We start from the raw sequence: 26,354 nt of genomic DNA on the forward strand, positions 1-26,354 counted from the left end.
TCAATGAAACATCATCGATATCTTCAACTTTTTTGGTCCTGTCTTCCTCAGTTGAGTGTAATTTTACGGTATATTGATAATTTTTACTTATGGACCGTCTGAAGCAACTGAATAAAACACAATTTTAGTGCCATACGCGTTTCGCCTTTATTTTCTGCAAGGCATCATCAGTGGCAGGTTGCGTGGACAATTTCTTACATATTACGCTCCTCTTGCACTTTTGGTATCATTCTTCTTCTTATGAATGCCAGTTTACGGTTTTTTCCCACATACCACAGCACTATGAACTGAACGCTTGTTTCAATGCAATGTTTGGATTTCTGTTCTGTGGTATGTGGGATAAAAACCGCAAATTGGCATTCATAAGAAGAAGAACAACACCAAAAATGCAAAAGGAGCGTAATTGTCCACGCAACCTGCCACTGATGATGCCTTGCAGAAAATAAAGGCGAAACGCGTGTGGCACCAAAATTGTGTTTTATTCAGTTGCTGTCAGATGGTCCATAAGTAAAAATTATCAATATACCGTAATATCAACGATATGGGCTTTCGAAGACGAAGGGCCACTCGTGTACCGTTGATGACTGTACAAGACAAAGCTTTACGCCTCATCTGGACCCGTCAACACTGACATTGGACTGTTTATGACTGGAAACATGTTGCCTGGTCATAAGAGTCTCGTTTCAAATTGTATCGAGCGGATGGACGTGTACGGGTCTGGAGACAACCTCATGAATCCATCGACCCTGCATGTCAACAGGGGACTGTTGAAGCTGATTAAGGCTCTGTAATGGTGTGGGGCATGTGCTGTTGGAGTGATATGTGACTCCTCCTATATCTAGATACGACTCTGACAGGTGACACGTACACTTAAGCATCCTGTCTGATCATGTGCATCCATTCATGTCCAATGTGCAATCCGATGGACTTGGTCTATTGCAGCACGACAATGCGGCACCCCACACGTGCAGAATTGCTACAGAGTGGCTCCAGGATCACTCTTTTGAATTTAAACACTTCCGCTGGTCGCCAAACTCCCAAGGCATGAACATTATTGAGCAATCTGGGATGCCTTGCAACGTATTGCTCAGAAGAGACCTCCACCCCTCGTGTTGTTGTTGTCTTCAGTCCTGAGACTGGTTTGATGCAGCTCTCCATGCTACTCTATCCTGTGAAAGCTTCTTCATCTCCCAATACCTACTGCAACCTACATCCTTCTGAATCTGCTTAGTGTATTCATCTCTTAGTCTCCCTCCACGTTTTTACCCTCCACGCTGCCCTCCAATGCTAAATTTGTGATCCCTTGATGCCTCAAAACATGTCCTACCAACCGACCCCTTCTTCTAGTCAAGTTGATCCACAAACTTCTCTTCTCCCCAATCCTATTCAATACCTCCTCATTAGTTACGTCATCTATCCACCTTATCTTCAGCATTCTTCTGTAGCACCACATTTCGAAAGCTTCTATTCTCTTCTTGTCCAAACTAGTTATCGTCCATGTTTCACTTCCATGCATGGCTACGCTCCATACAAATACTTTCAGAAACGACTTCCTGACACTTAAATCTATACTCGATGTTAACAAATTTCTCTTCTTCAGAAACACCAAACATATTCAGAGGGATGTAGGTTGCAGTAGGTACTGGGATATGAAGAAGCTTGCACAGGATAGAGTAGCGTGGAGAGCTGCATCAAACCAGTCTCAGGACTGAAGACCGCAACAACAACAACTGTCTCAAGCTCTGAAGTTTCGTTTCGTTCTCTCTTCCGCTTCTGCTTGCTTCACTTTTGTGTCAGGCAGTGTTCCTTAAAAGCAGATATCTGTAGTCGGTGTTCGTTTGTAAAGAGTGGTCAGCAAAACGCAGTCTCCGTCTAGGCCTCGGTGGTGGGTTTGCAGAATACCTGTAGCGCATCGCGCAGTCATGTTGCGGATGAGACTGGCCGCACGCAAACTCGTCTGGAAGCGGCAGCCAAGGTCGGCCGCGCCGGCGTGTTGCTGCTGCTGCTATCGGCGAGGCGGGAAAGCGGGCGTCCGGCCTGTGCTCAGCGCGGCCCGTGGTCCGCGCTGGCGGAGCGCCAGTTCAGCCAGCCAGTGCAGCTCGGGGCTTCGCCAGCGACGCACCTGCTGTAGCGCCTCACTTACACGCGCCGCTCACCTGCCGTTTCGTCCGCGACATCCGCCGCAAAGGAGGCCGCAGCTGCTCTCAGCGAAGGATTTAAATCTCTAAAACGGTATTTACCTCGATATTGTCCTCCATAGGTTATGTCGTGTAGCGCGCAGCTGAGTTCACGTACTGATCGGTTGAGTGTAGTATCGGTGTGACATACTCCACATAATACTTACATACATCTACATACATACTCTGCAAGTCACCTGAATGTGTGTGGCGGAGGGTAACTTGAGTACCTCTATCGGTTCTCCCTTCCATTCCAGTCTCGTATTGTTCGTAGAAAGAAGGATTGTCGGTATGCTTCTGTGTGGGCTCTAATCTCTCTGATTTTATCCTCATGGTCTCTTCGCGAGATATACGTAAGAGGGAGCAATATACTGCTTGACTCTTCGGTGAAGGTATGTTCTCGAAACTTTAACAAAAGCCCGTACCGAGCTACTGAGCGTCTCTCCTGCAGAGTCTTCCACTGGAGTTTATCTGTCATCTCCGTAACGCTTTCGCGATTACTAAATGATCCTGTAACGAAGCGCGCTGCTCTCCGTTGGATCTTCTCTATCTCTTCTATCAACCCTATCTGGTACGGATCCCACACTGTTGAGCAGTATTCAAGCATTGGGCGAACAAGCGTACTGTAACCTACTTCCTTTGTTGTCGGATTGCATTTCCTTAGGATTCTTCCAATGAATCTCAGTCTGGCATCTGCTTTACCGACGATTAATTTTATATGGTCATTCCATTTTAGATCACTCCTAATGCCTACTCCCAGATAATTTATGGAATTAACTGCTTCCAGTTGCTGACCTGCTATTTTGTAGCTAAATGATAAGGGACCTATCTTTCTATGTATTCGCATCACATTACACTTCGCTACATTGAGATTCAATTGCCAATCCCTGCACCATGCGTCAATTCGCTGCAGATCCTCCTGCATTTCAGTACAATTTTCCATTGTTACAACCTCTCGATACACCACAGCATCATCTGCAAAAAGCCTCAGTGAACTTCCGATGTCATCCACCAAGTCATTTATGTATATTGTGAATAGCAACGGTCCTATGACACTCCCCTGCGGCACACCTGAAATCACTCTTTCTTCGGATGACTTCTCTCTATTGAGAATGACATGCTGCGTTCTGTTATCTAGGAACTCTTCAATACAATCACACAATCGGTCTGGTAGTCCATATGCTCTTACTTTGTTCATTAAACGACTGTGGGGAACTGTATCGAACGCCTGGCGGAAGTCAAGAAACCCGGCATCTATCTGTGAACCCGTGTCTATGGCCCTCTAAGTCTCGTGGACCAATAGCGCGAGCTGGGTTTCACACGACCGTCTTTTTCGAAACCCATGCTGATTCCTACAGAGTACAGCAAGATCCTACTGTGGGTGACTTGTCGCCCAGTACCTTTGTCCACCCGATAGTGTTTACGACGTCATGGTGATGACTAATGTGCGCTATAGTGCGGTGTTTGTGCTATGAATGTGTATGGAATGAAACAACCAGCAGAAGGCGTTTACCCATAATCACCAGTTAGCCTACTTGTCTCTTGCTCCCGACCGACGAAAGGCTCACCACCAAAAGCGTCTACGAGTAACTGTCATAATGCCGCGGTAACGCTGAGAACTGCAGTCTCCTACTTTGCAATAAAAACTAAGACATTGTCATGCGCTTTCATCTGCTCCCCACTTGCCGGTCTGCGTAATTCTGGTGCTCATAAACAGAACAGTCTAAATCACAGGCATTTAGTAATCTTAATTACTTTTGAAATGAATAATCTATTTTTTTCTTTTTTATTGTGTGAGTACAGTTGTATACTGTTCTGTTAGTACGCCAGCACGCACCTCACGGTAGCGCCCTTGAGGCAACTTTTCGGCCGTATCTGTCAGTTGTAGTGTGCCAACCATCGAGCACAGTAAAGGATCCCATGAGGACCTCGTATGGGATGCTAAAATCACGTGTTTAACATTTTTCCCCTAATTTGCCTCATCGTTGTAAATCTCTTTGTTGAAATAACAAGAATGTCGCACTCAGTGCATTGAAGTATGAGTTTCTCTTGTATCGGCTACGTCCGAATCACGATACGGTACATCACATTACTTAATTAATATTAGACAATGCGTTTAAGTTTCTTTTCGCCTTATTTATATTGTAGCTTAAGGCGTCAAAGTATCTGAAGTTTGAAAAATTGCCACAACAATGTCTTATTTCAACCAGCAGATGCCAACTGCAACTCGGTATCAACAGAAATTAGCGTAGACAATAGACGTGAATCGGCCATGGTGGACGTCGTACAAATAGGAATAACATCAAAGTACTAACGTCTAATTTATCCCCTAAGAGAGTGCAAGGCTGTGTGTTCATCTAGAAAGATGAGAGGAGGAATATCCTTGGCTACCATGAGTCAGTAACAGTATTCATTCAAGGCGAAAATAAAGCAAAAGAAATAGGTAAATACGATTTTACATTTTGATGGAGTATGTTAACGTTCAATGTTCAAAATTTTGAATGTTTTGTAACTGTATAAAAAAGCTCTGTAGTATTTACATTCACCGTTACTGATACAGTATTTTACACTAAACCGATTTACGTAAGTTTGCTGGTTACTACATTGTGCATATCCTTTCCTTAATAATCAGTTGCTCGGTGTAAAAGTTTTTAGTTATCGTTGGTGTTCAGTACTGGGGTGTTACATAAGTTGGTAGCCCAGGTCAGCTGTCTTAGACCTCAGTATGTTGTAAAAATCACCAAGTTCCTTGTTAACCAGTTTCTTTTGTTTATGTATAATGCTCTTCCATTAAGATTTTATCTTATACATTTGATGATAATTGACGTTGATACACTTCGTAATAACGAGCTGCTCTCCAGGCCTTGAAGGCACAAGGGATGCCGACCGGCCGCCGTGTCACCCCCTGCCTTGCGACGTTATGCAGATGCTTTATAGATGGGCATATGCTCAGCACACCCCTCTCCCTGCCGTTTTGCCGACTTTTCAGACCACAGAATCCAAGTAGCTCCTCAAATGGCATTACAATGCCGAGTCAGTGCACTTGACAGTACCGGGAATCGAGCCCGGGTCCTTCGCATAGCAGTCATCTACAGCTGACCATGCAGCTACAGAGGCGGGCCGGGTCATAATAAGGATTAATAAATCTACGCGATCGAGACAGTTATTTTTATATTATGTAGTAATCCTTGCGATCGCAAATTTACTCCAAGATAAAGATTCGAGCGAGGTACTTCTAGGGCTTCCACCACAGAATTAACGCATTTAAGCATGCTCAGCGTTGGATTGGTGTTTGCAGTTTTCAATTGGCCTCAGATCAAGTACCACTCTGTTACTGTTGTCATAGACAATCAGGCGAGAACGACAGTGAATGCACATTTTCCTTGTATTTGAAATGCAAACTTTCATACGAACTGACGCTGTATTCCAAAGCTTACTCATTTTTAGGGGAAGGAAGACACCTTAAGTATATCGTAGGGAATCCTGACAACCGAAAGCGATTTTAGAAACGGAACTGTCCAATTAATGCTATGACAACAGAGATCAGCTGAGTCTAAATATATATTATTGCAGGATTATCAATTTCAACATTGTCTCAAAATATTTTAGTTATCTGCTAATATGAGACCTATTTCACTGTCACGGCAGTAATAAACTAGTGAAATACGAAATGGCTCTGAGCACTATGGGACATAACATCTTAGATCAGCAGTCCCCTAGAACTTAGAACTACTTAAACCTAACTAACCCAAGGACATCACACAACACCCAGGCATCACGAGGCAGAGAAAATCCCTGACCCCGCCGGGAATCGAACCAGGGAACCCGGGCGTGGGAAGCGAGAACGCTACCGCACGACCACGAGATGCGGGCGAAATACGAAAAATTTGAAGTTGAATTCTGGATAATCAACTCGACTGGATTAATCAGTTCTCATCATTGTGTGATCCCTCCCATACCTGCAGTACTTTCTACAGCGCAGATTGATGCGTTACTGGTCTGCAATCCGTAAGTCAAATTACAGCTGTTTCCAGTTGATATTGAACTTCCTTTCTGAAACGCATTATCAAACCCAATGAGTGTTTGGATGTTAGTACAAAGTAGCAAACAAGATGATTTACACTCATCTTCAGAAAAAACAGAATACCTTGAACGACTAGAGATAGGACATTGATATTCGCAGGACATGTAAATTAGTATGTTCTGGAGAAATCATTAGCATTTGAACCATGTCGGCCCGCGGGCGCAAGGTCAACATCGATACCGCGGCGCAACACCACCTACCGCTAAAATCTGGCTGCGGCTCTCGTTGTCGCTATAAACCGAAGGTAATGGATCAGTGTCACTTGAGCAGACGTGCAGGATGCCTTGCAGGCGTATCCGTGGACCATGCCGTCTAATCACTGAGTTTGAAAGAGGGTGCGTTACCGGCATGAGAGAATGTGATGCATCTGTCCGGCAAATTGCTATTCGTGTGGGACGAAGTGATTAGGTAGTGCAACGGATGTGTGCAGAATGGTTCGCGGAAGGCCATAGAACACAACAAGATGGGTCTGGGCGGATCACCCACACCATCCCCTCCCCCTCCCCTCTCCTCCATGAGAAGATCGACACCTCGTCCGAATGACATTGCAGGACATATCTGCGACCTCCTCGGCTCTGGCGCAACTGTGGAACAATGTAACACATCGTACACTGACACTGTCAGGGGTGACAATCCGTCACTGTTTATTACGACATGGTTAACGAATGTGCAGAAACGTGCTAGACGACAGTGGTTGGTGGGTTGGTTTGTGGGGGTTGAAGGGACCAGACTACAAAGGCCATCAGTCCCGGCAGTGGTGTATGGAACGATGTCACTGGGGACAGGAATGGCATCAGATAGTGTTTTCGGAGGAATCCAGGTTATTTTTGTTTCGAAATAGTGGCTGCATTTTGGTTCGCCGCAGACAGGGGGAGCAACATCACAGTGCTTGCATTCGCACAACATATACAGCATCAATTCAAGGTCATAGATACATCGTCATATCAAGGCCTTATGGTGTGGCATGCTGTTGGAAACAACCACAAATCGTAGTTTCTGAGTGTCCAAGGAACTGTCACGAGTGTGACCTATGTGAATGATATCCTGCGCCCCATAGCCATACCCTTTCTGTGCAACACCCTAGACAACATTTTTCAGCAAGAAATGCACGACCACGTGTTCTTGCATGAACACATGCCTTCTGGGTGTCACAGGATGTCAGCCTTTTGCTCTGGCCCGTCAGATCGCCAGATTTGTCACCAATCGAAAGTGTGTGAGATGTGGTGAAACAGCGCTGTACCCCAATGCCAACCTCAGAAGATGAACTTTGGAACTAGATAAATACAGCATGGATGGCTATAACACAAGATGCCATTCACACCTTATACACATCGATGCCGTCATGCATAGAACAAATTATCAAGGTCCACGGCAGACCCTATGTCTACTAGGCAACAGGACACATGTTGAACCAAGGTGACTGAAATGCTAATAATTTCTGCAGAGCATTCTAATTTACATATTAGTAGTGGGACAATGGCGGCATGAGGATAATTTTGATATCAAACTGATACGTAGATTAGTTGCATTGATCAATTAATAACCCACCAATGCTGTTATCCTGCTGGAAAAAATTACACAATACCACATGAAACTTGCATCAGGTGCACTCAAACTGTACCTTTCACCTACAAGCTGACAGGAAAAAGCCTGGAGTGAAAGGTATCTGATTTTTTGGCAGGAAATATGTTCATCTGACGTCATGCTGGTGTCGGACAGAGAGAATTTTAATAAGTGTATTACCTGTAAGCATACAGCTGAGGACTATGTCTATCACTGTTCGACATGAGAGTTCGCTACAGACGACTCCCACGGTATTGCTCGACAATCGGCCTTCAGCTCAGGTAATCGAAATTCAGGAAAGCCAATACTCACTACCACAACTGATGGAAAATGTTTCACTGTTGTAACTACACATCGAAATTGTCGAGAAAAATACCAGCACTTATAACTGATGGGTAATAATGCAACATATGTACGGCGACCAGAGAAAATCGCCATCCAAAAACATTACACCAGGAGAGAGGGGCAGCTGTTGAACATGCATTCCACTCGATGTGTGGTTATGGACTACCAAACTTAAAGCCACTCTTACCTTCCCTCATCCATCCCTTTTCCTCCCCCTCCCCATCATAGGTAGGGATACAGGCTTTTTCATATGGCCAGCTGCTACGAGTTCTTCGTGACACCTATGTTGATCGCACCCGTACACTCCATCTGATGGCAGAATCTTCAGTCAATCTGCGTTGTCCAAGTGGCTGCTCTTTGCTAATGACATTGGCATGTACAGCAGTCTGTAATGTCCCTTGAACAAAGCAAGACAAAAGATGGTTACCCAAAGTGCAACTTCATCATCTAAAATGTAACCACACTGCACAACCCCCAGGCAGAAGAACAGCCATCTTGGGCATCCATGCACACTGGGCCTATCTCTCCCTATGTTATATCACCACATCTCTCTCATGTCTATTGTACACTTATAAGGGATGCTACCCTCCTCAACACGCATGTATCTCGAGAGATCTTGTGCACTTTGATGGATGTCATGGCTCAGTTTGGTGTGGAACGGTCTTCACTGAATAACAAAAAAAATGTGTGTGAAATCTTATGGGACTTAACTGCTAAGGTCATCAGTCCCTAAGCTTACACACTACTTAACCTAAATTATCCTAAGGACAAACACAGACACCGATCTTTACTTCAGTTTCCAACCAAAATAAATAAAGTACAGCAATCTATCTTTCCTCTGCTGCATCTGGACAGTTTCCATTGTTGGGGGGCGAGGGGGTGCACTTGTGCTTTCCATCCATAAGGACAAGCGTTTGAGTCCCAGAAAGGGCTCAGCCATTTTTAATTTCCCGCCGATTCTCGGGTCGAGGTTGGGGTGGGTCGTTAGCACAACCCTAGGACAATGAAATTCCACCAAAATTCCAAATTCCCACCTAAATTTGAAATTTAGGACACAATTCGAAGCTACCACCAATAGAGAAGATGAAAGAAGAAGGGGCAGGGGTAGGAATGAGAGTATCGGTTGGGGGGGTGGGGTGGTTGTAATTAATAGATCAGTTTTATTAATTTGCATATCAGTTTGATATCAAAAGTGTCCTCATGCCGCCATCATTCCACTATTCATGTCCTGCGAATATGAACGTCCGATCTCTGGTCGTTCAAGGTGTTCTGTTTTTTTCTCTGAACAAGAGTTCGTTCTTACTCATTCTTAATCACATTCAACTGAATTGGTAAAGCTGATGGTAAAATATAAGTGACAAATATGTTGCCCTTTTCTTGACAGTGTGCATCATGCTTTCAGAGACGTGAACTACGACATTAAAACAGTTTCTCCGCTGTTTGTACACGCAGCAGGAGCTTGAGGAGGAAATGACCTTCTCGAAGCAATGCTGCGTCTCTCCGTTACGGCATTTGAGTCGTGCTTCACGGGAAATGCCGAACAATGGTAGACCACTAATCGCAGCGAAGCATGTGTAACATCTGTATTCAACGTAGCAAAACTGCAAACCGCTAGTGTTGTCAGCCATGGGTATAATATAATTACGATTACTGCATCCAATAAATCGTGTACTTTAGTATCTAGCAAAACTGCGAAAACCTACAAACTTAATACGTAACTCAGCTGTATGACGACGTTAGACAATTACATTTAACTTTTACTCTCTATCTTTGTTGAAAAGTGAGCTTTATGTGCCACCAATACTGAGCGTGAAAATGGTTATCTTTGCTGAAGTTTGTTAACAGTAAATGTGTTGCGCTGAAATGCAGTGCTCTCGAGAAAAGCGTAATAGCACAGAAACGCAGATATGAGTACATAGGTGGTTCCCAAGGGCTATGCACCGTAGATAAACACTGGAACTGCCGCAGAGTGAGGCAGTACATCCTCCAGGGCATTTTCTAAATTAAAAACATTTAAAATTTAGTGGGTAGTTACGTTGTGCTTTCATTTATATTGATATGCAACTTTTATTCGAGGTTCTTTTGCGGGCGGTTTGAACTATATAGTATTACCTTTAAAATGATATTTAATATGTGTAGCGTAACCCTAGAACACAAAGGGGGAAAATGTTTCATTGCTACTAAACCATCGTAAATTGTGCTACTCCAAATTTAGTCAAACGTAGTTACAATGTATGTATTAGTCAGTTACAATTATTAGATCTCCAATGGTTAGATACGTACCAAAATATCCCGTTTGACACGCTGATGAAACCGTAATTTTTTCGAGGGTTTGGTAGTCTAAGGTGCCTTGCCATTGTTCGCGCGGCTTCCCCCCTCGGAGGTTCGAGTCCTCCTCGGGGAATGGGTGTGTGTGTGTTGTCCTTAGCGTAAGTTAGTTTAAGTTAGATTAAGTAGTGTGTAAGCCTAGGGACTGATGACCTCAGCAGTTTGATCCTATAGGAACGTACCTCAAATTTCCAATATTTAGGGTTAATGTTATCTTTCAGTGTTGGCGCAGACGTTTTTTCTGTTGTTAAACGCAGTTGCGGGCAATTATCAAATAAGTGTTTACTGGTCCGTTACCTCCGATGTGTGATTAAGTTCAAGCTCTTAAGATGTATGTTTGTTTTAACATATGTTGGTATGATGGTCGCAGGCACAAGAGGTAGCAAAACTTGATGCATATACATACTAGAAGCAAGAACAACAGCGAACATGTTTTGTGAAGGGGAAAGCACGCTGCTTTCGAAGGCAGTTTTAGGAAGGTAGAAAGGAATATACGGGGGCTGGAGGAAAATATGGAATCTCCGCGAGAAACGCATGGCTGAAAATACACTACTGGCCATTAAAATTGCTACACCAAGAAGAAAAGCAGATGATAAACGGGTATTCAATGGACAAATATATTATACTAGAACACTTACGGAGCTTGCGACGGCGCGCTTCCTTTCGAACTCTTACCTGGTGAACTCGTTGCAGGAGATCGCCGGTAGGAAAGCCGAGCAGAAACCTAGCGTACTGCAACTCGCACCTGGCTGCATACAACGTAACTATTCTAAGAATCGGGAAAAGGTCTTAATTTTGAAAGAAGGGTGGAAATACTGGCAAACTTCGGTATATTCTGAAGCCGAGAATTCCACGTTCACTGCCAAGCCCACGCTAATCCTAACAAAGTCATACACAAACCCTTTCATGCATGTTGGCAAGTTTATGGTAACGTATTACCCGAAAGCAAACATATTTATTCCGGTGTGTTTTTTTAGAAATTACGGATCACCGTACCATTGAAAGGCTGGGCTCCGACTCTTAGACTGTCGCAAGCATTCTACATCTCCAAGAGAAAATACGCGCGAAGAATACTGCGTTCTGATTGGTCAGTTTTCTTTAAGGCCAACAGAAAAACATTATTCTTCCGCGTTAGTCCGCGCTTTTCATGACTAACCAATCAACAAATAACACACTCTCTAACTGTGCTTTTTCCCGAAATAAATATTTAATATTCTGATATTTTATTTCTAATTTATGTTATTAACTATTTTCATTTGCACTCGAATTAGCTTTCCTCTTACCATAAACTTACTATCATATTACACTACTGGCCATTAAAATAGCTACACCACGAAGATGACGTGCTACAGACGCGAAATTTAACCGACAGGAAGAAGATGCTGTGATATGCAAATGATTAGATTTTCAGAGCATTCACACAAGGTTGGCGCCGGTGGCGACATCTGCAACGTGCTGACATGAGGAAACTTTCCAACCGATTTCTCATACACAAACAGCAGTTGACCGGCGTTGCCTGGTGAAACGTTGTAGTGATGCCTCCTGTAAGCAGGAGAAATGCATACAATTACGTTCCCGACTTTGAGACAGGTCGGATTGTAGCCTATCGCGATTGCGGTTTATCGTATCGCGACATTGGTGTTCGTGATGGTCGAGATCCAATGACTGTTAGCAGAATATGGAATCGGTGGGTTCAGGAGGATAATACGGAACGCCGTGCTGGATCCCAACGGCCTCGTATCACTAGCAGTCGAAATGACAGGCATCTTATCCGCATGGCTGAAACGGATCGTGCAGCCACGTCTCGATCCCTGAGTCAACAGATGGGGACGTTTGCAAGACAACAATCATCTGCACGAACAGTTCGACGACGTTTGCAGCAACATGGACTATCAGCTCGGAGACCATGGCTGCGGTTACCCTTGACGCTGCGTCACAGACAGGAGGGCCTGCGATGGTGTACTCATCGACGAACCTGGGTGCACGAATGGAAAAATATTTTTTTCGAATGGATCCAGATTCTGTTTACAGCATAATGATGGTCGCATCCGTGTTTGGTGACATCGCGGTGAACGCACATTGGAAGCTTGTATTCGTCATCACCATACTAGCATATCACCCGGCGTGATGGTATGGTGTGCCACTGGTTACACGTCTCGGTCACCTCTTGTTCGCACTGACTGCACTTTGAACAGTGAACGTTACATTTCAGGTGTGTTACGACCCGTGGCTCTACTCTTCATTCGATCCCTGCGGAACCCTACATTTCAGCAGGGTAATGCACGACCGCATGTTGCAGGTCCTGGACGGGCCTTTCTGGATACAGAAAATGTTCGACTGCTGCCATGGCCAGTACATTCTCCAGATCTATTACCAACTGAAAACGTCTGGTCAATGGTGGCCGAGCAACTGGCTCGTCACAATACGCCAGTCACTACTCGTGATGAACTGTGGTATCGTGTTGAGGCTGCATGGGCAGTTGTACCTGTACACGCCATCCAAGCTCTGTTTGACTCAATGCCCAGGCGTATCAAGGCCGTCATTACAGCCAGATGTGGTTGTTCTGGGTACTGATTTCTCAGGATCTATGCACCCAAATTGCGTGAAAATGTAATCACATGTCAGTTCTAGTATAATACATTTTGTCCAATGAATACCCGTTTATCATCTGCATTTCTTCTTGGTGTAGCAATTTTAATGGCCAGTGGTGTATGGTTCAAAATTCTCCGTCGTCTTCATTCATACTATCTTAAAAATTACTCACACTAGTTCTTACACGTTTATCAGTAGAACAATGATCTACATATTTACTTTAGACCACATTCACGTATCATTTACACTACTAAAAGCATATACAAAACTGTACAAACATAAACAAAAAAGCCGTCAAGAAGTAAACAGAACAATTCACAAAAACATTCTCTTGATCTGTTTCTTGAATGTGTCTGTGCGCTACTGGACTCTGGTGGATGAAAATTAGAACTACGTACTCGCCTGAACCTGCTTCAAACCATCTGTCACTACGCACGCATGACTCATTCTCCCGATACTCAGGCTCTAGGAAGGAGCCTCAAGCTCCATAAGCTGGGACTCCAAAACCACACACCAGAGATACAAATGCCCGTAACAGGAAAACGTAGTGCCAAATGTGTAACATCTGGTCTAGACAGCAATGGAAAAAAAAGTCATTTGGTCTGATGAGCCTTCTGTGACATAGTGTCCAACTTGTGGCCGAATTTAACTCCCAAGAGTGAAAGACGGCAGGGATTCGATGGTGATTTGGACGGCTGTGTCGTGTCACTCCAATCCCGTGCCGACGTTGTGTCGCAAGACCACAGGGTCGCTGTTTACACAGCCTGCGTCGTCCAGGACTGATTTTGTGAGCAGAAGGATGAATTGTCACATCTCTCATAGCCACCACAATCACCACATCTCAATATTATTGAGCTTCTATGGTCCACTAGTACTTTCGTGAGAGAAGGGTGCGTGATGCTATCTACCTTCAGCGTCGTTACCTGAACTTGCCACTATATTGTAGGCATAGTGGTGTAAGATTCCCTTTAACACCACATAGGACCTGTGTCTATCCATTCAGAGATGACTGGTATCTGCTTTGAATGCCAACCGTTTTCCTACACCGCATTAAGAATGGTAGCGTGTTATGTTTGTGATTTTTCCATGTTTTCGTCTGCCCTCTATGTATCACAGATTAATCCCCCTTCCTTGTCATCAGCTGCTTCTTGGAAACTTGATATAGTTCAGATGAATTACATGATCCTTTCAATGATCGACGTAGTCGATTCTTTCTGTTTCGTCTAATGCAGTATGCACGCAACGCAAACTGCTTCCGCAAACTTTTGTATTACAGTGTATCATGACAGTCGTTTTATTAACGGTCTGTGCGTTTAAGATTACTGCAGCTCACAAATGATTTTCAGCACATGTACAACTTTCCATAAACCACAATACTGTAGTTGTCAAACAAATGTCTGCAAGGACATGTGCGTACATAGCAGTGGGGGGGGGGGGGGGGGGGCGGCACTCATATATTGTTGTTGAGTTATTACATCTGTTCATAATGGCCGGGGCCTGTAACTGACCCAGTTACGTCTGTCCAGTACAGTATATAGCCGCATATTAGATACTACTTACGTATTCGACTGATTCCAATGCAATGCAATAAGCATGTCTCACAAGATATTTCATAGTTTCAGCCAGTCAAATGGTTGAATTTGTGTTTTTGTGTCTTTCTCCTTACCCTGTTGTTTTTCGCCGGCAAGAAAAGTATTTGAAATGCAAAGCGGTTCTTTCCTCAGCCGACGTCGGTATGTACCAGGACAGCACGCTTTTCTTAAAAGCTGGCTCTGCAGCCCATCCCTTCCAAATAACCTCTTGTTTATGAGAAAGGAACACATAACATCGAAGACAAGCGTTATTTGTCCTTCGACGGTGTAACATACCTCAAATAAATAAAGCAATTTGTGGGAATCGCATATCTACAAGTTGACTAATTCGTAACGCACTAAATTTGTGTTTCATATTCTGCGGCGTTATTAGCATTTCGGTTTTCATACAATATCATCTCTGATAGGCTAAAGTACAGACATTACTCAAAGGTTATGTATTGAAGTGATAACAGGGTCACGGTAGCCTTTCGCACGTACGTGATATTGAACTTAACAACTTAGTTTGTGTAACAGCCATCATTCTCAATGGATACGAGTACGGACATCTGTCGAGCAAAGTTCCTTGGAGATTTTTTTTAAATCTTTGCATGTCAGATGTTCCAAGAAATTAAAGTTCCTATAAAATGAGTTCAGCAAAGATGTCACTATCATCCAGAAGACGTAGGTCAAGACCTGCATCCACGGCTAACCTTGATAAATAGTTGTCACATATTAGTGCTTAATCCTGATACAGTTGATGCATATCCCCGAGATGTAAGACGTTTTCTGTGCCAGAATTTGGGGTGCAAGAAAACGGCCCTGGAAGAGGGGAGCGGCGTGTTCAGTTTCAAATCACTAAATTGTGTTGAAGAGAGGAGCGGCGTGTTCAGTTTCAAATCACTAAATTGTGTTAATAAATGACATTTTGTTGTACACTTTGAGCTGTACTTCCAAAGAAAGTGGTTGTAAATAGAGCAGTGGCAACGTAGTCCACTCGCGGAAGGTCGGGCATGCGCAATTAGGCTATGGGAGCGGTTGCGTGACTAGGGCCTCCCGTCGGGTAGACCGTTCGCCGGGTGCAAGTCTTTCGATTTGACGCCACTTCGGCGACTTGCGCGTCGATAGGGATGAAATCATGATGATTACGACAACACAGCACCCAGTCCCTGAGCGGAGAAATCTCCGACCTAGCCGGGAATCGAACCCGGTCCCTTAGTATTCACATTCTGTCGCGCTGACCACTCAGCTACCGGGGGCGGACATTGGAGCAGTTAGGCGGCTCTTTTTTCGATGTACAGTGTCCCTTTGAGGACGACCCAGTTGAGAGTGTTGTTGCTGCGTGGCTTTGAAGTGAAGAGTGTTGATTTCAACGCCCTGAAGCGTGTTTTCAAAACGTGATCTACGTTCATGGATTAAAATCGTGGTTGACCATGGCAAGAATGCGTCAGAATGTTATCGACGATTACGTGAAGCCGGTGGCGAGACTAAAGTACGTACACGTCGGTTGCCCATTGGGTTAAGGTGTTTCGTGCGGGTCTGAGTGAGACTGAGGATTTGCACGCCGCAAGTCGGTCGTTCATACCTCAACATTGAATTGACGATGTGAATGGCCTTGTTTCCGTAGACCATCGATGGACTGTCCTGGAATTATCCGAAGAGGTTTCTCTCAGTCATCAAATAGTGTAGCACATACTGACGAAACGTCTTAACACGGAGATAATTGCATCCTGTTGGGTTCCACATCGATTCACCAACGCACAGAAATGACGGCAGTATGCACTGGCTGCGATCCGCTGTACAGATGCCGCAACGAAGGAGAAGCATTCCTGCAGGGTATTGTCGCGTTGAATAAGATGTGGGCACGAGACTAAGAACTTGAATTAAAGCGTTAGTCAAATGAATGGCGTCACCCAGGTTCGTCACGGCCACAGAAATTTGGACAGGAATCCAGTCGGGTGAAGAACCTGCTGATTGTAGAACACGACTACCGTGAACGGCGACTGCTGTTGCCGATTTCTGAAGTCTGTGTCCGACTAAGCGGCGCAAACGTCCACGCCTAGTGCGGAACGATCGCAGTATCGTGTTGCATTACAACGCAAGTTGGTCATGTCGCAAACAATGTCAATCACTTATCGCAATGGTGGCATTGGGAGTTCTCTGTAACACCCTCCGTATTCACCAGACATGAGTCCTTGTGACTTGGGCCTGTTTCCCGATGTTGAAGAAACAACTCCGAAGCCGCCGATTTCCTGACATGGTATCTGCATCTGCACTCAGCGCAGTAGAGCGCTCCGCCCACTGTCGCCAACACAGGAGTCTTTGTCAACGCTCCCAAACGTCTCGCCGACATTTGGAAAAAGGTAACAGACTTTGCGGGTGACTACATTAAATGAATGTAATGCAGTTGTAGATGCTGGTTCATTAAATTTGCGTTCTAACAACGTTGCCACTACTGTATTTACATCCCTTGTATTTACTTACCAGACCGGTACTCGTACATATCCGTGATCTTATATACAAAGAATAAACAAACAAATGTTTTGCATATGGATGTCGGTAACACAGAACGTTTTGTGGACACTAACTAGAAATATAAGATTACTTGTATACTGTGCACGTCTACATCAAACGACCTGTTTGTCAAGAATAAAATCTTCACGATCGTTAAAGCGATGTGGATTGAGAATACATAGAACCTGACTAAAACACGTCTTTATAGGACCGTGGATGGCAAGAACTGTTATGAATTATGCAGTCAGGTGAAATGGGTATTCATTTATGACCTTATTTTCACAGTGCAGTCGAAGAGTACAAGTGGGTCATCCACTTAACGGCGCTAGTATATAACCTTTTTAATCCTGTCATCACGAGCTGCAAAGAACTTGTTTCCAACATGATCTAAAAATATATTTGTGAGATTTCCAGACTCTTCACATTAAGAAAGAGTCAGCAGACGAAACAAGATTAGTTTGTTATTTTATTGCATTGGCATCACATTTTTGATAACATAACTCGTTTGTTTCGGAAAAGTAGGACGCATATTTATTTACTTACCTGGGAAGCAAAATCACAAGGGATGGTAGAAGCCGGAAAGAAATTGCTAGCAGAATACAAAAGTCCAAAATTGCATTTAATCGGAGAAGGAACTTACTCACCAGCAACAACATCAGCAGTCTGAAAATAAGGAAAAGTATCTTGAAAAGTTTCGTTTGGAGTGTGGTACTATACGAATGTGAAATTTGGACAGTTGGAAGACAAGAGAGAAGATGGCTAGAGGCCCTGGAGATGTGGTGCTATAGAAGGATGATGAAGGTCAGCTGGAGAGACAAAGTAACAAATGAAGATGTCTTAGAAGAGTACAGGAAACTAGATCTCTGTGGAGGCACATCCAAACAAGAAGAGACAAACTTGTAGGGCACATCCTACGACACAACAACATCATTGGAACAATAGCAGAAAGGGGTATTGAGGGAAGGAATTGGCGGGGGCGACCAAGGATATCATACATGTAACACGTCATGAATGACGTTGGATGTAAGACATACGTGGAAATGAAGAGGAAGGCAGACAGAAGAGAGGAATGGCGCTCTGCTGCAAACCAACCTCAGGGTTGAACACTAAAAGGAAAGGAAGGCTGCATATTGGCTTCCCCACAGAGAACACCTTGGAATCACATATTATACACAACGTGGATAAGAATCAGACATTTACCAAGTACAGCGTATATAAAATAGTAATAATGCTATAACTGTGGTAATGTTTACGTTGGACAAACCGGAAGGAACTTCAAAACGAGGTTTAGAGAATATGTTAATGTTCGTGAGCCCAACCTCTCAGCATTTAATGCTCATTTAAGAGTGTACCAACATTCTGCTGATGACATAACTTCGCGGGGCAGAAAACAGGAGATTACTGAATGTGCTAGAAGAAATGCAATTATACAATCACATGGCGAAACTGCCGGACATCATTATCGACGAACAGACAGTTACGCAAAGTTTTAGTTGTAGTTTTCTACATTTTCCTGCATGCAAATTCGACTACAGTTTCAAAAATGGTTCAAATGGCTCTGAGCACTATGGGACTTAACTGCTGTGGTCATCAGTCCCCTAGAACTTAGGACTACTTAACCCTAACTATCCTAAGGAGATCACACACATCCATGCCCGAGGCAGATTCGAACCTGCGACCGTAGCGGTCGCGCGGTTCCAGACTGTAGCGCTTAGAACCGCTCGGCCATCCCGGCCGGCCGACTACAGTTTGAGAAGAAATATTTGTACGTCCTTAGATCCAGGTCAAGGTTGACAACGTCGTCGGAATGGTAGTCTTGCTCAGTGTGTTATTTATATAATAACTGGCATCAGCCGGCCTCTGTGGCGCAGCGGTTCTAGGCGCTTCAGTCTGGAAACGCGCTGCTGCTACGCTCGCAGGTTCGAATCCTGTGTCGGGCATGGATGTATGTGATGTCCTTAGGTTAGTTAGGTTTAAATCGTTCGAAGTCTAGGGGACTAATGACCTTAGATGTTAAGTCCCATATTGCTTAGAACCATTTGAACTGGCATCAATTTTTGTCTCTCTGTATATTCCACTCTTATATACTATTTGTCCAAATGCTGTATTCATTGTACATAGCTAGTGCATTCCACAGATCTATGTAGGTAAGGTCTCAGATGTAAGAAGGTATCGGTACTGAAAGACCCTTTACCCTGGCCACCGTTCCATGTTTTCTTACTGCAGCTGTAGCTTCTGATACTACCAGGAAGTGTGGCCGTAAAACATTTGACAGTTATAACACGTACACACAACAATCCTTGCAATGTTTCTACTGTACTATTTACAAAAATTGTTTGTGTTATTGTCATCGATACGTATTCATTTGTTTGTTTATCCTCAGTATCAGATACCACACACAATGGGCTATATGCCCGAAACACGGTCTGGGAAATAAATACTTTTGAAATACAGGTCATGGTGTACAACAAAGTGTCCTTTATGATACACATACAAACTGCGGAACACTCAACATACAAGATTTTCTCTAAATTGTGTGTCACCTGCAAGTCTCAAAACCATTAAATTCACCAAGCCCTCATCACACTCGTCAACACAGTTCAGAAATAAACAGTTCAGTAATCAGGAGTCCAAACTAAACGCCTGCACTAAGATCTGCCATGATAATTTCTTGAGGTTCTTGTGTTCTCTGCCACGTTTATTAAAGAGTATGGCACTAACATGGCGTCTCTTAAAAATTTTGTTTAGTTTGTGTAGATACCTTTTCTAAAACAATATATGTCTGCAGTACTGATCGATTTGAGATATTATAAGATGAAAATTGTAAAGTGTACACACTGTTTTAAAAATACTAAGAAACACGTTTTTAACAAGGGACTAAGCGAAATGAAAAAATTCTAAAAATCTTTCTACAAGTTGATTCTGTTTCCTTGGGCGAGGTTCAGTCGAACAAAACGTTTATGGGGATATCATTATCGCATTTGACTGTTAAAATGATTTTATTTACAAACATGCTATAAATATAGTCAGGACTATTGACGAACCACGTAACAGGTGTTAACGCGACCACCGGCAACGTACAGCGTTTTCTTCTGGAGACTACCCATTAACATAAGATATTTGTACCGTCGAGTCTTTGTCGTTGTACATGAACTATGGAGTACATTGTCACTAGATAGCCCACAAGGGCCCATTCTGGAATGAACTTCGTCCTGAGTCCATACGAATAGTTCACCCGCAAATATCACTTCATCATTGGTTCCATTTATAGATGATGCATTTGTACTGGCTGAAGGTAATGATGCATAAAGAACTCCTGAATGTTTTAAAAATAACCTCGTTAACCTAGATAACTGGAGGTAATGATGCATAAAGAACCCCTGAATATTTTAAAAATAACGTCGTTAACACAGATAATTGGTTAGAGTTAAATAATTTAAAAACCTTTGAAAATAGAATATGAAGCAATTCAGAACCAAGCAATCAGACTTGCAAAAGTACCTACAGACAATTCTTCGAAGTACATTGGTCTCACTCTCGACAAAAACTGAGCTGGAATACGCATATCGAATTGTTACCAAATAAATTAAACATTACAGTTTACTGCTATAAACGTACAGAAAGAAGATAGCATAGCTATTTTGAATATGGCATTAGTTTTTTATCTCACATTCCTATTTTGGAGATTAAAGCCGCAAGGAAGAATTGATAAGTAGGTCTACTGTACATGTGCGCTGCATGGCCCAAGAATCTCCTCACCCATTATTTAGAAAACGGCAGATATCAGCTGTAAACACCTGCTGGTGTAGCCCAACATGATCTCTAGAGAGTCGATATGTTGCCTTGGCCTGCTCGGTCACCACATCTGTTTCTAATCGAGCACATATGGGACATCATCGGACTACAACTCCAGCGTTAACCGTCCCTGTATTGACATATCAAGTATAACAGGCATGAAACTCCATCCCTCAAACTAACATCGGCACCTATACAACACAATGCATGCACGTTTGCATGCTTGTATTCAACATTCTGGTGTTTACACCGGTTATTAATGTACTAGCATTTCACATTTGCAATGACTTACCTCGAGCTTACATTAACGTGTTATCTTGCAGGATTTATACAATATGTTACCTAGAGGAATGTAGTCCCGAAATTTCGTTACTCTACCTTAACTATTTTTTGGTGTTGCGATTTTTTTCTATCAGTGTATTTACTTATTATATACACTAAAAATATGTATTGCCTATACCTCTCCGAACGTGTAGTAGTTTGAAGTAAACCAGTCAAGTACTTTTCGAGATTTCTGGTAACAACTTCAAACTACGACTTTTCTTTATACAGTATTATAGACATTTAAAAAATTAAGAACACATGATTAAATTTGTGTATGTTTGGGTTACACGAGATGCCCCCTCTGGCGTCAACAGTGGCTCCAACCTGAATGGGCATCTAATCGAACGGAGCTTGGACGGTAGATACCAGTATGTCATTCTACGCTTCTTCAACTCTATATGAGAATATACCTACAATAATGTCAAGCAAGTTCAAAAATGGCTCTGAGCACTATGGGACTTAACTTCTGAGGTCATCAGTCCCCTAGAACTTAGAACTACTTAAACCTAACTAACCTAAGGACATCACACACATCCATGCCCGAGGCAGGATTGGAACCTGCGACCGTAGCGGTCGCGCGGTTCCAGACTGTAGCGCCTAGAACCGCTCGTGCACCCCGGCCGGCGCCAAGCAAGTGATGGCTTGTCAAACTCTCGGTAACGCATGAATAAATGTTATCACTGAGTAAGAAATCTGGAGAACGTGCAGACTAGGGCAACAGCCAAACACTCTCCATATGGAAGTAGGTCAGGACAGTACAGGCAACACATGGTCTTACGTTATATATTTCAAAGAGAACATCACGAAGTCCTTGAAGTCAAGGCACATACACTGTCCTTAACATGTTAGAATTGTAAAATCTGTTGAACAAAATTACCACCTGTAAGAACCAGACGTTAATGTGTGGTGTACCTAATGGCGAACCATGACATCACGCCAGGTACTGGTCCCTGAAAAATGACAAATGCTATCTGGTAACATCCTTTCTTCTAGTAATTCCTCCCCAACGGGAGGTTCAAGTAGCATCACGCAGATACTTTCTTTCGTTACTCAGGAGCTCAATGCGAGAGCCTACTTGAAGCCCACAAGTGGGGTAAGTGTGTATCACCCCGAAAGAGGGGTTCGCAATACTCTTTTCACAGCTAGGTGATCGAGTCTTGTGCCGTCTTGGGAATTGCTGCCGTACTTGATGAGTTTCCTCCAACTGCTTCGGTCTTCGGCGTGCTCCTCCCATTTGTCTCAGCCAGTATTAATGCATTCATACCGCGCATGGCTCAGTCTTTAAAGCGTAGTGAGGATCTTCCAATTGGTCTCTTGGCAATAGCCATCTCATTGTGTAGTGTGCATCGAAGAAGTCGGGATTGGCCCATACGATGTAAGTGTCCTAGCCACTGCAGTCGACGTTCCTCGAGAGTTGCGATGATACTCGATAGTTTCGCAGTGTTCAGGGCCGTCTGATGTCCCACATGGTCCCTCCATGTTATACCTAGAATATTTAGTAAACATCGCAAATGAAAAGTGCCGAGCTTATGTTGTTGTCTGCGATATGAGTCCTCGTTTCAGCTCCGTAGAAGTGGGTGCTCGGCATAGACAAGTATACAGGGCTACTCTCCTAAGAGAGGTCAGACATATTTTCTTGCGTTTCGGCAGATATTTGCAATTTAGTCATCGCAGCGTGTAGCTGAAATCACCCAAACAAATACTGCTCATCTCATCTTTCATGCGGTGGCCAGCGTCGATGGGAAGCGTCGGTTTGTTTCCGCTACAAACAAAATGATGTTTAAAGTGAAATTTTACGCTTCCTTTCGACAAATAAGTCTCAAATTAGTGTAGTGCGATATTTCTTTTATCCCTGCGTATTAACAGGAACAGTAAAACACGAAGCGTAACCAGTACTCCAGGAGACACAACACCGCCGTGGCCCACGCTGATTGCTACCGCCATGCACCAGCGCTGCTTAATCGCAGCTGGAGTACTAATTATTCTTCGTGCCTTACTGTTGTTGGTAACACATATCGATAAAATAAATAACGCACTACACTAACGTGGCACCGCTCTGTCGAATGGGCACGTTAAATTCCACTTTAAAACGTTGTAGAAACTAAATTGCAAATATCTGCCGGAACACCAGAGAAAATGCGCTTGGCGACCCGTGGGAGAGAAACCCGGCATAAGCACCACTGTCGACGCATCTTTCTCTGTGGGACGTCAAGGGTATCGTCAACAGTGGTCACCGTGCTGTCAGCCCACGGTATTCTAGACGTCCGTGTGGGTACCTGTCTTGTTACAAACAAACACATGTCCTTACTCGAGTTATGTGACGTGGCTGTACGATCCTGCGTGTCCTCTCGGGAGCTAATCTTATGTTTCCTTTGAGATTCTGATAGCTTTGAATATAGCCCTCTTGAAAGCATCGATTCCAAATTCGAATGGCAGACCCGGGGTCCCAACGTGTCGGGGAATTTAATTACATGGTCGGTCTCACTCAGTACGTGCTCTGTCATGGCCGATTGCTCCACCTGCCCCAACCTGCAATGTCGGTTATGTTCTTTGATCCTGGTGTTGATTGATCGTCGGAATCACTGGACGATCAATCAACACCAGGATCAAAGAACATAAGTGACACTGCAGGTTGGGGCAGGTGGAGAAATCGGGCGTGACAGAGCACGCACTGAGTGAGACCGACCACGTAATAAAATTCGCCGACACGGAAGTTCTTGCTGTAGAGAAACACTATCACACGCGCTTGTTCAGAGAAGCTGTAGAAATACAAAAACACGCGAACAGTTTGAACAAGAAAGAGGAAAGTCTTAAGGTATATGGATCCTGGCTGCCCGTACTGCAGCGAACAACCGTCGCGGGTAGCAAGAGGAGAACCGCACCGGAAATGACCGAGGAGAAGCCCGCGGACGTTGGCGCGCAGAGTACATATAGCCTGCGGCCGCGAGCTCGGCTCCCGTTCACCACCGGCAACGGAGGGTGGAGCTTTGACAATGCCAGCCACTCGTTCCGGCGAAACGTCAGTAAAAATCATTAGATGAACGTCGGCCGAAGAACCCGAGACAGAAGCCAATAGGCAGTTTGTCAACAAGTGGCCACGAAAGCCTTAACAATATTGTAGTCCGCCTAATTTTCGACATCCTCCTGTACCACTACATCTCAAGCGCTTCGATTCACTTCTTTTCTGTTTTTCCCGCAGTCCGTGGTTCACTACCACTCAATAGTGTGCTCCAGACTTGTCTTCCAGAAATTTGTTTCTCAAATCAAGGCCGACGTTGCGTCAAATCGTCGTCTATTTTTGAATCAATATAAGCACGAAATCAGATCCATATTTCTGCATATGTATCTTATCGCTACTCGATTCTACGTCCCAAGACTTGTTAGAACAGTTCTTGGGTTTTCACTCGAATATCATAACGTAAAGGAGCCTGTACGTTCATTATTTGAAATGTGTCGTATGTGGGACAGCTTAGTATAACTGAACTGTCTCACTTACTATTCTTACCCTATTATTTCTCGATCCTTCCCAAATCAGTCAACTTCTTCTCCGGATCTGATTCCTTTTTACTATTCCACGCAGATTTTTTAGTTTGTCATAACCACATTTAACAGGAGCCCTACGTTATGAGAAAATTACTTAACACCATATTACTAAGACTGTCATTCCCCGAATACCGTGCATTTATTATTATGCGCGAGCTCGTGTACTGAGAATTGTGTCACGTGAAATAAATAAATGCATATATTGTCAGCCACACTGAAACTCTTTACCGATTACTTACCTTACATGTTGGTAATAGTTTTCTCATTCCGATCTTCCCAATATTACTCGAAAGAGAACAATAGATTTTCCTTCTACACCTTCCAGATAAAAACTGTGCAAGTAATTTTGCAGTTCATCGCTTTATTTCTCTTACTGACCTCTAGAATAAAACTGTCGCTTTTAATCATTCGTGTTACTACTCTTCATTGGAAACAATACACTGGACATGATCATTAACTTTCAGCTATGTGCTTGATAATTTTTGGTGTAGTTCACTAATCGAATCAAAGTGTCATAATATAAAACAAAACGTTACGTAAGACCTCTTAATACAGATAATGTTGGCAGTTGCTTTTTCTATTTTACGTCTTCGCCCATCTTTCCTATGTGTTGCAGTCCCGAAGAAGAAAAAAAAAAAAAAAGTACATATGTGACAATCTGAAATGTTGAGCTGTTAAAGCGGCCCAAGTATTGATAGATATTAAAGTAGTGGTAGTAGTAGAGGGGTTTTGGGCGCACGACAGCAGGGTCTTCAGCGCCCGTTCAGTAACTTAGTGAGACGGGTGTCAAGAAAAATCCCAGAACAGGAGTATAAAACGAAACAGAAAACATGGGTAACAATCGTTGAAAAACATGTGCTCACCCACACCAAAGCGTGGGATGAAGCAGAGCGTCAGCAGTAAAACATGGACAACACAGGAAGAAAATGATAGAGGGAGCTCAAACAATGTAGCAGATGGAAGTGGCTGGCTGACCGCAAGGAAAAAAGGGGAGGAGTCAGCCACTCTGCAATACACTAAAACCACCAGCCTAAAAGTTTAGGCCAGAGTCCAGACACATCCCAAACTTTAAAACCCTAGACACACACGTCTCATCATTAGCTAAAATAGAAGGCAGATTCCCATCAACTTGTGCTTCTGCCCGTGCATCACGGTATAAAATGCAGTCTGTTAAAATGTGCCGGACAGAGATGTGCACACCACAAGCATCATAAAACGGAGGATCCTCCCGCCGTAATAAAAAGCTATGTGTGAGAGGACAGTGCCCGATCCGAAGACGTGTGAGGGCCACCTCCTCTTGCCTAAGCAACCGGCAGGAGGAACGCCTCGGCTGAGAGGTTGACTTTATCAACCGCAGTTTATTGGCCGTCACCGCCAGCCATTCGTCCTCCCACAACTCCATGCACTTCCTGTGGAGTGCAGCGATGACTGACTGCAAGGGAATAGGACACTGGACCACATCCTGCTCTCTGCAGGCCTCCTTGGCAGCCCGATCGGCCTGTTCATTGCCCCATATAC

General features: G+C 43.8%; 1 protein-coding gene across 1 annotated transcript in view; it reads left to right on the plus strand.

The window, feature by feature from the left end:
- The first annotated feature begins 2,090 nt into the window (after positions 1-2,090).
- The window catches only part of LOC126330284 (uncharacterized), a 276,052-nt gene continuing 251,788 nt past the window's right edge, over positions 2,091-26,354 (plus strand). The window contains exon 1 of the mRNA XM_049996345.1: positions 2,091-2,232. The gene's annotated coding sequence lies outside the window, so the exon portion shown is untranslated. The remainder of the gene's footprint in view (positions 2,233-26,354) is intronic.

The sequence above is a fragment of the Schistocerca gregaria genome, chromosome 2, assembly GCF_023897955.1.
Source record: "Schistocerca gregaria isolate iqSchGreg1 chromosome 2, iqSchGreg1.2, whole genome shotgun sequence".
Classification (NCBI taxonomy): domain Eukaryota; kingdom Metazoa; phylum Arthropoda; class Insecta; order Orthoptera; family Acrididae; genus Schistocerca; species Schistocerca gregaria.